The sequence below is a fragment of the Cavia porcellus genome, unplaced genomic scaffold (assembly GCF_034190915.1).
Source record: "Cavia porcellus strain 051 isolate PalLab524CR breed Dunkin Hartley unplaced genomic scaffold, mCavPor4.1 scaffold_11, whole genome shotgun sequence".
Lineage (NCBI taxonomy): Eukaryota > Metazoa > Chordata > Mammalia > Rodentia > Caviidae > Cavia > Cavia porcellus.
The window spans coordinates 13,829,066-13,841,782 of record NW_026947494.1 but is presented as its reverse complement, the minus strand read 5'-3'; positions in this window follow the sequence as shown (position 1 = coordinate 13,841,782).

Sequence of the window (12,717 nt, the reverse complement as noted above, 5' to 3'; positions counted from 1 at the left end):
AATAATGGTAAGAGTCTTTGGAAAATTCCATTCAGTTCTGACGCCAAAGACACTCTATCATAGTTACTGCAGCTTACCTCTCAATTCAGATACTAATTGGTTGAAGCACAGAGTCCCTAGCTCCTTTGTCTGCCTCTGCCACCTCAGAGAGATGAAAATGTCCCTTGTCCAGCAAACCTGTTGTGAGTAACATAGCTGGACTGAGACATGTGAGCAGCAGGAGGGCTGATTCGTGCCCAGGAAAAGCCCTGGGGGAGGAAGGAGCCTCTCAAGGCGGAGTCTATGCTGGGCGGAAGTTGGCAGCTTTGAGCATCCTAGTTCAGCGCACGCAGAAGGGGGCACCCTGCCTGCTAAGTCACAGAGATCTCTGCCCTCTGACCCCGTCTACAGCAGGCGGGGCGCTCAGTGGGCTACCTACGACTTCTGCATTTGACAGCTTGTTCTCAGATACTGTGTGTCCTCTCTAGAATCCTGACCTTCTAAGCCCTCAAAAACCACACAAGACTCTGTCTCACTCTTGCATAAACTGAAGACTGACTCAAGGAACCGAATAAAATCACAGTCTAAGGTATGAAAATGATGTCACTTTCCTAGCAGCCCCGTTACGGAGGCTGGAGTGAGGTTTCTGTGTTTTGGTCAGACCGTCACCCTTTGCTTAGCATCACGCGCCCCTGGTCACATCCTTCTTCCTTCCAGTCTTGCTCACCAGCGTTGGGGTGGCACTGCCTTCCACCTGGACAGTTCTTCCCACGTCCTGGCCTCATTATCTTGATTTTTTTGTTTCTCACTTATACCCACCTCGGCCACCATTTTCCTCGATCATCAGAGAAACTGTCACCATCCAAACCTTTCCCACTCCCAAAGCTTCCAATTCTGTGTCCTGCTCTGTTTCACCAGCGTGTTTTACTCAGCTCCTACTGCCGTGGTCCCAGCCCAGCTCACCAGGACCCTTCATCCTTCCATCTCCTCCCCTTCTCCCAAGCCAGGTCTCATCATCCTCCATTTCTTTCTTTATCCTCTCACCAGTCCATGGTCGCATGCAGCAGCACACATACGGCACCGCATGACACTCCTAGTTCCCTAAATTTGCTTGCCCTTCTGAGTTACAGACAGAGAGAGAGAGAGAGAGAGAGAGAGAGAGAGAGAGAGCCCATCCCAGAAGCCTTCTTATCCTGCTTTTATCTGTCTTCACTCAAATGATGAAGGATGCTGTAGCAGGGGAAGGGACGGTTGGTGTTGGGAGCCGCAGCCCCGAGCCCGGTCGCCTCACTTGGCGGACGTGAGGCCTGTAGTAAAGAGTAAAGCCTGAGGTAGATTACCCCTCCCATCGAGCACGTTAGTTTCCTGCTTACCGCATAAGCAACCCGCTCAACAATATAGTCTGCCTGGCAACTGATGATGTTAGCCAATCAGCTTGCCTTGCTCACTTTAACATGATTGGACACTGTATCCGTATATATACTGGTGCCACCCCTGGGGGGGAAGAAGAAGCCCGAAAGTAGAAGCCCAAAAGGAGCCGCGGGGAGCGGACCAAAGGAGGCTTCGGCTGGGAGCGATCCCAGGGCAGGCTGTACGGAGAAGGAAAATAAAAGAAAAGGTTGTCCACTGCCAGACTTTGTCGTGTGTCCTTCCTGCCGGCCAGGAGCGACATCGACATTTGGTGGCCCGCACGGGGACTGATCACCCCCGAGACGTGACAGCGGACAACGCTCCAGTACAGAGCTGCGAGACAGGTGAGTTGGGGATAAGCCTGGGCTCTGGGTGGCGCGCACCTACAGGGCTTTTAGACTCCCCTCAGGCTCACGAGTAAGTGGCGGATTCCTTGGGCCTCACGCGGTGAGTAACATATTAAAAGATGGGAAACATGCTAGGTAGCAACACTAAGAGCGAGGGTGGTTGTGGAGAAAGCTCTCAAGAGCTTACAAAAGTACGCAGGGTATTTGAGCAGGCCCAGTCGGGGAGCTCCCGAGAGGGGCCCGTCAAGGGGAACAAAGATGCTAAGGAGAAGGACGGGGCTCTAGCCTCGGAGTCGTCTGACTCCGAGGACGAGGGAAAGTTGAATGGCAAGGAGGCCAAAGAGACCAGCTGTCAGGAGCCTAAGTCGCTCGATAAGGAGTCGCAGGGTTCTTTCCCAGCGTTGCGCCGTGAATTGCGCTCCGCTCAACTTGGTCTGCGGAGGAGTAGAGAGCTCCTGAGCGCTCCCCGGCGCGAGAGGGAGGCGAAGCCTTCCGCCCCACCTTGGGGGCTGTTCCCGGAAGGGATCCCTCGCCACGAGGCGGCCGCCCGGGAGCTCCCTTCCTCTTCGCCAGAACAGGAAGTGATGCACGGGCCCCCATTTTCCGCCCAATCACGGCCGCCGTCTTATGCTCCGCCGCCAGCGGGTCGGTATTTTTACAGGCGGCTTTGGCAGGGGGGATGTTTGTCTCATGAGGTACATCCACCACCTGGGATAGATAGTGGCCCCTACGGGATATTTCCTGTACAAGTAGCTATGGGCCAGGGACGTAATGCATGGGAGCCTTTTGAGATAAAGCAGATTAGAGAACTTAAAAATGCAGTTACAACCTTTGGGCCGACTGCGCCTTACACCATTGCCATGCTGGAGAACCTGTCTTCTGGGCCCCTCACCCCCGCGGACTGGATTCAGCTGGCAAAGGCGTGTCTGCCCTCGGGTAGTTACCTGGATTGGCGAGCCTGGTACGCAGAGTTCTCTGCAGAGCAGGCTGAGAGAAACGCCAGTCGGGGAAACCGGGGGTGGAACAAGGAAATGCTTATGGGAGAAGGTCGGCACGCTGATGATCAGACTCAGTTCCCCGGCGCTGTCTATGAACAAATCAATGCCATAGGGCTCCGCGCCTGGAAGCAGGTAAGTGGTGCCGGAACAGCCTCCTTGTGTCTTTCAAAAATAATTCAGGGTACCACAGAGCCATTTGTTGACTTTGTGGCCCGAATGCAAGATGCTGCCGATAAGATATTTTCTGATCCGGGAGTGGCTCGACCGCTGGTAAGGCAGCTGATTTTTGAGCAATGTACAAAGGAGTGCAAGGCAGCGATAGCTCCTCATAAGAACAAGGACCTCAACGCCTGGATTAGGATATGTAGAGAGATAGGGGGGCCGCTCTCCAACTCGGGAGTGGCTGCTCTCCTGGCCGCGGCTGTACAGCAGAGGGGACCTCGCGGGTTAGAAGGGGAATATAAGGCTAAAGGGTGTTTTGCCTGCGGGGAGCCAGGACACATTAAACGTCATTGCCCAAACAATACAGATGCTAGGCCTCGCCCTAGGAATGAAGAACCATATGTTTGTGGGCGATGCAAGAGGGGATCACACAAAGCTGAGGAGTGTAGGTCGGTCTTTGATGCTCAGGGCAACCGTATTTGTGGACGAGATGCTAGAGGGCCAAAAAATGGCCAGAGGGGGCCCCCTTCACAGGCGGGCCCCCGCCCCAGAGACAGGACAGCTCAGGATGGCAGCCTTCAACAAGGGCCACCCCTGGGTCAGCAGGTGTGGACCTCAGTGTCGCCTCCAGACTTATATTAGTGCCTGATATGGGTGTTCAAGTGGTTAAAACCACCTTTAAGGGACCGTTACCCGAAAATTCCGTGGGTCTGGTGATCGGGAGATCCTCCACGGCCCTTCGGGGTCTCATAGTAGTCCCGGGGGTCATAGACTCAGACTACACAGGACACATTAAAATTATGGTTCAATCTCTTGTGGGTACTATGGTAATCAATAAAGGAGACAAGATAGCACAGCTCTTGCTGTTCCCCAGTCTCCACAAGAGATTCCCCTCAAAGCAGAAAATTAGAGAAAGTCAAGGTTTCGGTTCCTCAGGGGAAGTCTTCGAGGGACTCCATATAATACTTGATAAAAGGCCCAATATTGTCTCCGATTCTAGGTATGTGGTCAATGCTATGCAAGTGCTTGAGACTGCCGGTTTAATTAGATCCACTTCCACAGTGGCTGGGCTGTTCCTGTCTATCCAGACATTGCTTCAGAACAGACACCATAAGGTCTTCACCACCCACATAAGAGCACATACATCCCTGCCGGGTCCCATGGCACAGGGGAATGCGGCTGCTGATACTGCCACTCGCCCGTTATGGATTTTTACCTTACTAACACCAATCGAGCGAGCCCGTGCCTTCCATGATAAGTTTCATGTCAATGCCAGGACACTAGCAAACCATTTCCATGTTTCCAGAGCAGATGCACGAGATATCGTGCGACTATGTGGCTCCTGTGCCACATACAAACCTGCCATACCGATGGGAGTAAACCCTCGAGGATTGATCCCTGGTGATGTTTGGCAGATGGACATCACACATATACAGGAGTTTGGGACTCTTAAATATGTTCATGTTTCCACAGACACCTGTTCTCACGTCATATTCGCAACAGCAGAAACAGGTGAAAAAGTGTCTAATGTGATCAATCATTGCCTGGCGGCTTGGGCCGCATGGGGCAAACCAAAAATATTAAAAACTGATAATGGACCAGCCTATATAGGCAAAGCCTTCAATGAGTTCTGCAAAATGATGGAGGTTCAATTAAAACATGGTATCCCATACAATCCCCAAGGTCAAGGAATCATTGAGAGGGCTCATAGAAGCCTCAAAGAAATTTTACAAAAACAAAAAGGGGGAGTAGGCCAAGGCCTGGCCCCAAAGGCACGATTATCCATGGCACTATTCACACACAATTTTTTAAATTTAAATAATGATAATTGCTCCCCAGCTGTGGAGCACTGCAACCCTTCCCCCAACCATAAAGGGTGGGTGAAGTGGAAAGATGTCCTGACAGGACAATGGATGGGCCCGGATCCAGTGATCAGCTGGAACCGAGGCGCGGTTTGTGTTTTCCCACAGGAATCGGGACGAGAACCACTGTGGGTACCGGAGAGACTGACACGGGCGACAAAGCCCTCGACTGAAGATCAGACCTGCCCTACCGGAGATCCATCACAGACCAACCAACAAGATGAATAAAAATAGCGGTAGCCCGAAATGGACAAGAAGATCCTCAGGCATATGCATGACTCGCTCGCCTAGCCTACGACCGAGTCTAGGGGTGGTGAGCTTCCCACACTCCTCCTCTAAAAAATTATGACATAGCTGGGTAGGAGAGTCAATGACGGGTAAGAGCGTACTCCCCCGGTGCGACTCAACCTAAGCCAGGCCCTACCCCATCCTGCACGTAAGCCGCTGGACTGTTAGATGCTGCCCAGGTCTAAATTTCTCTCCGAGGGGATTTCTTTACGGAGAGGAAATGAGTGCAAGCTTGTGTGCATCCAGGTTCCGTCCAGTTTGTGCCTGGCCCTAGAAAAAGGACGAGGGCCTCAGGGCCTTGGCAGACCATGGGACGGCCGACCAGGGTCTAAGCCAAGGACCTACGGTGGGCCTACGCATAGGGCATAAGCCTCTGCACCCAGTCCAGGAAGGGCTACGATGCGCACATTTATAAAAAAAAATAAAAAAGGGGGAGATGTTGGGAGCCGCAGCCCCGAGCCCGGTCGCCTCACTTGGCGGACGTGCGGCCTGTAGTAAAGAGTAAAGCCTGAGGTAGATTACCCCTCCCATCGAGCACGTTAGTTTCCTGCTTACCGCGTAAGCAACCCGCTCAACAATATAGTCTGCCTGGCAACTGATGATGTTAGCCAATCAGCTTGCCTTGCTCACTTTAACATGATTGGACACTGTATCCGTATATATACTGGTGCCACCCCTGGGGGGGAAGAAGAAGCCCGAAAGTAGAAGCCCAAAAGGAGCCGCGGGGAGCGGACCAAAGGAGGCTTCGGCTGGGAGCGATCCCAGGGCAGGCTGTACGGAGAAGGAAAATAAAAGAAAAGGTTGTCCACTGCCAGACTTTGTCGTGTGTCCTTCCTGCCGGCCAGGAGCGACATCGACAGGTTGGTATCGCCCTGCTCATGGCTCCCCCAAAGGGCCCAAGAGTGTTACCATCTCACCACACCTTACCGTAGCCTGGCGTCACCATTCAGATCCTTTTCTCCTCCATTTCTCTCCAGACACCAGCTCGGCAGCTGGCTGTGATGGAGAGGGGTTCTGCCTTACCCTGCACACAGGAGGGCCAGGGCCCTCCGAACCACACTGCCCCCCACGTCAGCTCCTTGCCCACGGCCTTCCTGTGGTACCCAACGCCATCCTCTCCCTGGGCTCTGGATCCTGGTGGTCACTAAAAACCTTTAATAATCAATGCTGTGGTTTTATCGTGCAAATGCACCTTCATTAGCCGAGCTTTCTCCGGGGTCTTCAAGCAGCCTTCAACCACCAGCCTTCGACTGCAAAGAACGTCTTTGTCACAACTCACCCCCACCCAGATGTGCTCTGCTCTGCACCTGGGATGATCTTTTCTCCCCTTTCCAGGAGCCCTCAGTTTATTCCCCTCCAGTGGTTTCAAAGCATCCTCAGGATGAAGACCAGCGAGTGTAGCAGGCTGCAAAGGCTGCTGGGACAAACTCAGGCAGTGTGTTCACCCCTGCTTTCTCCTGCTTCATGTGTTCTCTGTGAATTTCTACTCCCACACCCTTCTTCCCTCTCCTGGTTGCCTCAGCACACAGGCCCCTTGTTGCTTCTGTTCCTCTGCGTGAACACTTTTCCTTCCCCTCAACCTAGTTTGGGTCAAAATCACAGTCTTTTAGAACTGGATTACTTTCCTTCAAAGACGTAATTCAGATTTAGTTATAGACACTGTCAGCTGATTGTTTAATTTTTGTATCTTCCACCATTTATTTATTTTTTATTTATTTATTTATTTTTGTCTTTTTCCTTTTTATCGGTACCGGGAATTAAATTCACAACTGCCTGCTTGCAAGGCAGGCGCTTATGCCGCTGAGCTAAACCCCCAGCCCCCACCATTGATTTATTCATTCTTGCAATGATGATTGATTGGCTGCACTGTCCTGGGTACTTACACTTAGGATTGAACACAAAAACTTTCATCTCATAGAATTTATTAAAACGTAGAATAAACAAAATAATTAAGAAAAGAAACCATAACTTGATGATTATGAGTATGGGGGAAATAATCAGGGAAGGAACATGAAGAAGAAAAGCAAGGTGTATATTCACTGTATTCACAAAATACAGTGAGTGTTTAATTTTTTATTTAAAGAAAAAACAAAACAGGTTAGAAAAAATGCATAATTTAGAAAAAAATAAACAGTAAGAAATCACTAGTTGATAAGTTACATATTGTCCTCCTCGAAATAGTTGTTCAAGTTACAAAAGTAAAACATACAAAGTGGACATTAAAACAGCGAGACTGCAAACAGTTCTGTTCAACTATCAAAAAAAACTTAGTAATATGGTTGTCAATCCTACACACTCCAACATACATGCAGGTATATCCTTTAGCGCACTTTATTTCCCTCTTGTTTTTACAACAGCAATCACACATTTTGGGTTTTATTACTTCTACATTTCTTAATACTTTTTACACTAGAGTCACAATGTTATATTTATAAATATGATTCTTATTTATTTCACTAATGAGGATAGCCTCAAGTTGTCTCCATTTGCCTGTGAAGGCCTCAAGATCATCCTTTTTTTATAGCTGAGAAGTATTCCATTGTATAAACATACCACATCTTTTTCATCCACTCTGTGGTTGATGGGCATTTTGGTTGTTTCAAAGATTTAGCTATTACAAATTGTGCTGCTTATGAACATGGGTGCATATATATCACTGTGATATGACCTTTTAAGTTCTTCTGGGAAAATACCCAGGAGGGGAATAGCTGAATTGAATGGAACTTCCAATCCTAGTCTTCTGAGAATACTCCATATTGATTTCCACAGTGGTTGCACCAGTCTGCACTCCCACCAACAGTGGGAGTGTTCCTTTTCCCACAGTCTCCCCCACACTTGTTATCCGTTGACTTCTTGATGGCAGCTATTCTTTCAGAGTGAGATGAAATCTCAATGCTGTTTTGCATTTCTCAAATGACCAGTGATGGTGAACATTTCTTTATGTATTTATTTGCCAATAAATTTATTTATTTGTATATCTTCATCTGAGGAATGTGTGTTCATCTCAAATGCCAAGGGCAGTCAGGAATGCAGACCTCATATCAATGTAGCGTTGGAGCCAAGTCATGAAGGAGATGGAGGAATCTGAAAATGCTCCAGGCAGAAAAACTGGAGCTGTGAAGACCTAAAGGCAACAGGAATCTGCAGACTTCATGTCCAAGGAATGGCTAGCTGGGGGGGAGGGGGGCCCCGTAGAGAAGGCATGAGCAGGACCAGCTTCCTGGACAGGTGACTGAGACGGTCACACCCAACCCCACACTCTGAAGAGCCCACGGGTTATGAAATTCACAGAAGTGTTCTACGATGTCCTTGCAAACTTCATGGCCAGCCCTGGACACCAAGGCTCCCTCTGCCAGGTCTGATCTAGTGAAGACCCGAGGTCTTCCTGAGGGATGCAGGGAGCCGGCTGAAGCTTTTCAGCAGAGCAGCAATGTGATCTCCGTTAGGTTTAAACAAAGCGTGGTAGATTGATAACTGGTAGTCAACTTGTAATCCCAATCAGCACGGTACTGAGTGTGGATGACCCACCTTAATACTGTTGCCAATAAAACGGAGAACTGGAGAGGAAGAGTTTAACATTGTGGGTTCTCCTAAATGTCATTGTTTGGAGCCGTTGGTTCTCCTAGAGGAGTTTGTCCTGCTGGCTCCCCTGATATGAACTCGGCTGTTCTCATCACCAGAGGAGCTCGGGACCTCACTGGTCCTGAGGATGGCTGGGGTACTTTTCAGGGGAGCCCTGGTTCTTATTCTGAGCATCACTTCCTGGCTCTAGTGCAGATTCCTCACACCACTGGCACAAACTTTCTAGTTTCTACTGCCAACCTTTGGGCCTTCCCGGAAGAGATCCATGAAATAGACTTGCGTGAGTCACTGTTGTGGGCTCCAGGCATCCAGTTGGACTCAGAGGGGAGCATTGTCTTGGGCTCTGAGTCTTCACCTGGACTCATACAGGACACTGCTGTGGGATCCAGGACCTCAGCTCAATTCACTAGGTCTTTAGTATGTGGACAGGTTTCCTGCACTTCCTTCATGGGACTCCTTGGGTGACCCTATAAATAATACTATAAATTGTTGTGCTGTGTGTAATCATTTTCCTTGCACACCCTGACTACACCACAAGGTCACTGAGGCGGCTCTTTTGAGAAGAGTGTCAGGGGCGGGGTGGGAGCAGGGAAGCTGGGAAGCAGACTCCTGGGTAATCAAGATGAGAGACTCCTGGTGGCCACAGTCAGGTGCAAGCATGTTTGTATCCTGTGTTTCATGGATATATAAAGTAAACGGGGTTTCCTGGGAGCTGAGCCATGCAGCACAGAACAGGGAGCAGTGGAATCACCGCTTGGTTTGAGTATCTAGGGGATGTGGTCGCCATTATTTAAAGAGAAGGCTGAAGGAGCAGGTTTTGGGGGTCAGAAGCTCACCTCTGGACATGTCAGCTTGGAGGTGACTTTGAGCCATCTCAGTGGAGACAAGAGGCAAGGTGTGTTTTGGAGTCCTGAGGTAAGGGGCAGGGTTAGGCTTGGGTTCAGGTTCAGGTTCTGTTTTTATGCTCATTGTATTCCTACCATTGTGGCTATATAAAGACTGGCAGGGAGTAGCTGCTTAATAAATATTTAACGAATGAATGAGTGAATGAATGTACTCGGAGGCCTGACATACACAAAAACGTCATACATACAGGATGAATAAAGACCATGCTCGAGTTAACCTAGAGAGCTGGGGTTTTGCTTTTAAGAGAAATCGCTCGAAAAAATGACATTAAGGCAAAAGATAAAATTACCTCAGCCTTGACTATTTTTTCCAGCAGGAAATGCGTGTCAAAGTGGTGTGTCCACATAGTGAACACTAAAGTACTAAACAGTGTGATAAACACAATGTCCTATCCTCCAATCAGTCGGTTCTCAGATAAATACACTGAGAAATCACAGCCTTCCCCCAGGTCACCAAGCTAACTACCTAATAAAAACAAGATTCCAAGTCCTCTAATTCTGTACTACAATAAGTTATTGGTTCACATCTTAGGCATCTCTATAACCTAATTGGAATACCCTCAGGAAAGCCATCTTGGCCTTTGGCTTCTCCTACAAAAGAACATTTTCTATATATTGCGTATATATTTTTCCCTACAAATAAGGCTGCACCCCAAAAGGCAGTTCAGATTTCGATTGCATGGTCTTTATCACTGTATTTTCAAGAAGACATTAGAAATGTTTTTCATTACATTTTCATTCACAGTTGAAGGAACAGGACCAGAGCTTTTTTAAGGAACTGACGGCTGCTTTGGAATAGCTATGAATCATTGGGTGCACTGTTTTATGATGCCAAAACCCCCATGAAATGCCAAAATCCATGGTGACTGAAGCCTCATGTGAAATAGCCTAGTATTCACACATAACCTATGTATACTATACTTTAAGTCATCTTTGCATTACTTACAAAATGTAATAGAATGTAATAGCTATGTAAATGGTTGTCATATTACTTTGTTTAGTCACTAGTGATGAGAAAAGTCTGTACCTGTTCAGTACAAGTGAAATTTTTTTTTAATATTTTCAGTCCAAGGCTGATTGAATCTACAGGTGTGGAACCCATGAGCCAGTTACTTCCGGGTCTCATGGGAAATACCCCCAACAAGTCTGCTGTTACAATCCCAGGTTTTTGCCTAATCAAGTAACAGAGCCTCAGAAACATCAAGTAATTTACTTAAAATCATAGAACAGTCAACCAAATCCAGATTCTAATCCAAGCCTCTTCAGTTACCAACTCGGGAGATTTACACACGCTGACTGATTCCCAAAGGGGCTTCAGACACCCTCTGCCCCCACCTTCCAGAAGCATTACCAAATTAGGACCACAGCCTGGGAGCTGGAACTCTTTATCTCAACATCCAAGAAAATTCTTATGTAGCCAGATTATCTGAGAAATCATGACCCGGCCTTCTGAAATAGAGCTCCCATAGAACCTTCTAGACTCTCTTTGAACAGACGCACTGTGTCAAAGACTACCGCACATTATCTTAGATCTGAGCTTGCACTCTTTTCATGCAAAGTCAAAAGGAACAGGACACTTCAGAAGTATTAAGAACTATTCATTGAAGGTGCTTCTGGCCCAATGTGAGCATCTGCCTCAGGCTGGAGTTGGGGGAAGGCAGGAGGCAGAAAGAATGGAAAATAATCAGCAGAGCGAAAACAAAATGCAGAAGTAGGGGCCTTGATGGGAAAGATAAAATGTGAGGGGAGCCCTGTGAGAAAAGAAAGAAATAAAAGACAAAAAGCAGATCATAAAGCGCTGACTGGCATCAGAAACATAAGCAACTTTTTTTTGATATTTACTGTACAGTTCGACTTTTATGTCATTTCTGAGTTGGGTGTGTGAATGTGAGTGTGTGTGTGTGTGTGTGTGTGTGTTGCTTCAAAATGGTAGCATTTGCTCTGAACAGCAAGCCAGTTTCAGCTCCTGAGATTTTCTATCTGAAAGTGAAGGCACCAAATAGCAAGAAAAATATAGTCTCTATTATTCACAGTTTTAAAAAAATTAAATTTAAAGCAAAAGCAAACTCCCCGCTGGGTAATTTGCATACTAGTCAGACTTGGGCCCTCGGTGGGTGGTTCCGCCCCAGCGTGAGCGCTATTCTTGGCTGGCTGTGCAGCAGAACAGGACAGAAATCATTCACCTCCACCACGGACGGACCGTGGGGTCCTTCATTCATGGGGCTCACCTGTCAGGTCTGGGGCCTCAGACCTGTGCCAGAGGCCAGTGTCATGGACGTGTCATCCCCTTTTCTTGGCAAAACTAAAACCATTTCTGTCAGCAAAGTCCTGAAATGTAGTCTTTTTTTGCATTAAAAGGGTTGCTTTCTTTTTAGAGGAAAGGTTGAAGGATTTATTTTTTCCTTTTCTTTTGTTGAAGGTCCTTTTTGTTAATCAAAGTGTGTTATCAGTGAACTCTGTATTTTCCCCAAGGTAAAACAGATGCTTTTCTTCTTTGAGCTTGAGTGCTGTGCCTGCCTTTCTGCTTGTTGGGTTCTTCAAGACTGTAATTCCATTGACACCGAGGATTTAGCGGTACTGCCCGTCAACATGCTTTGGTACCTCTGCACACATATTTTCTGCTTGAAAAGCCAAAAGGCAGCGAAAATGCCAATCATGATCATTTCCTTCTAGCCTTCAAAACTTGGTCTTTCAGATTTTTTTAAATATCTATATAAATTTTAGAAAATAATTTTCTTTTAAGCTTTAATATACATTTCTATCCCCAGGAGTCCAGGGAAGGCTTTGGATTAACAATGTCATCATCTGAAACTCTGCTTAAAGATGAGGGAAATATGTATAAAAATGATACTTAAAATGGGAATTCTCCAGGACCAGGGATTTAGCTCAGCGGCACAAGTACCTACCTGGTAAGCATGAGGTTGTCAGTTTGATCCCTGGTACACACACACACACACACACACACACACTCGATGGGAATCCTCCCAAAAAGGAATGTTCATTGAGAACTACTTTCTCTTAGTCTCTTAATCCTGGGCAATATAAGCAAAAATCATGTAAAAAAAAAAAAAAAGCAAATACGAACGTTGTCTAAGTGATTCCAAATCCGTGCTTGTCACCTTTTTTGTCATTTGACATTTTCCTATAAGAATATTAAAAGTGAATTTTTTTGGCAATCTAAGAT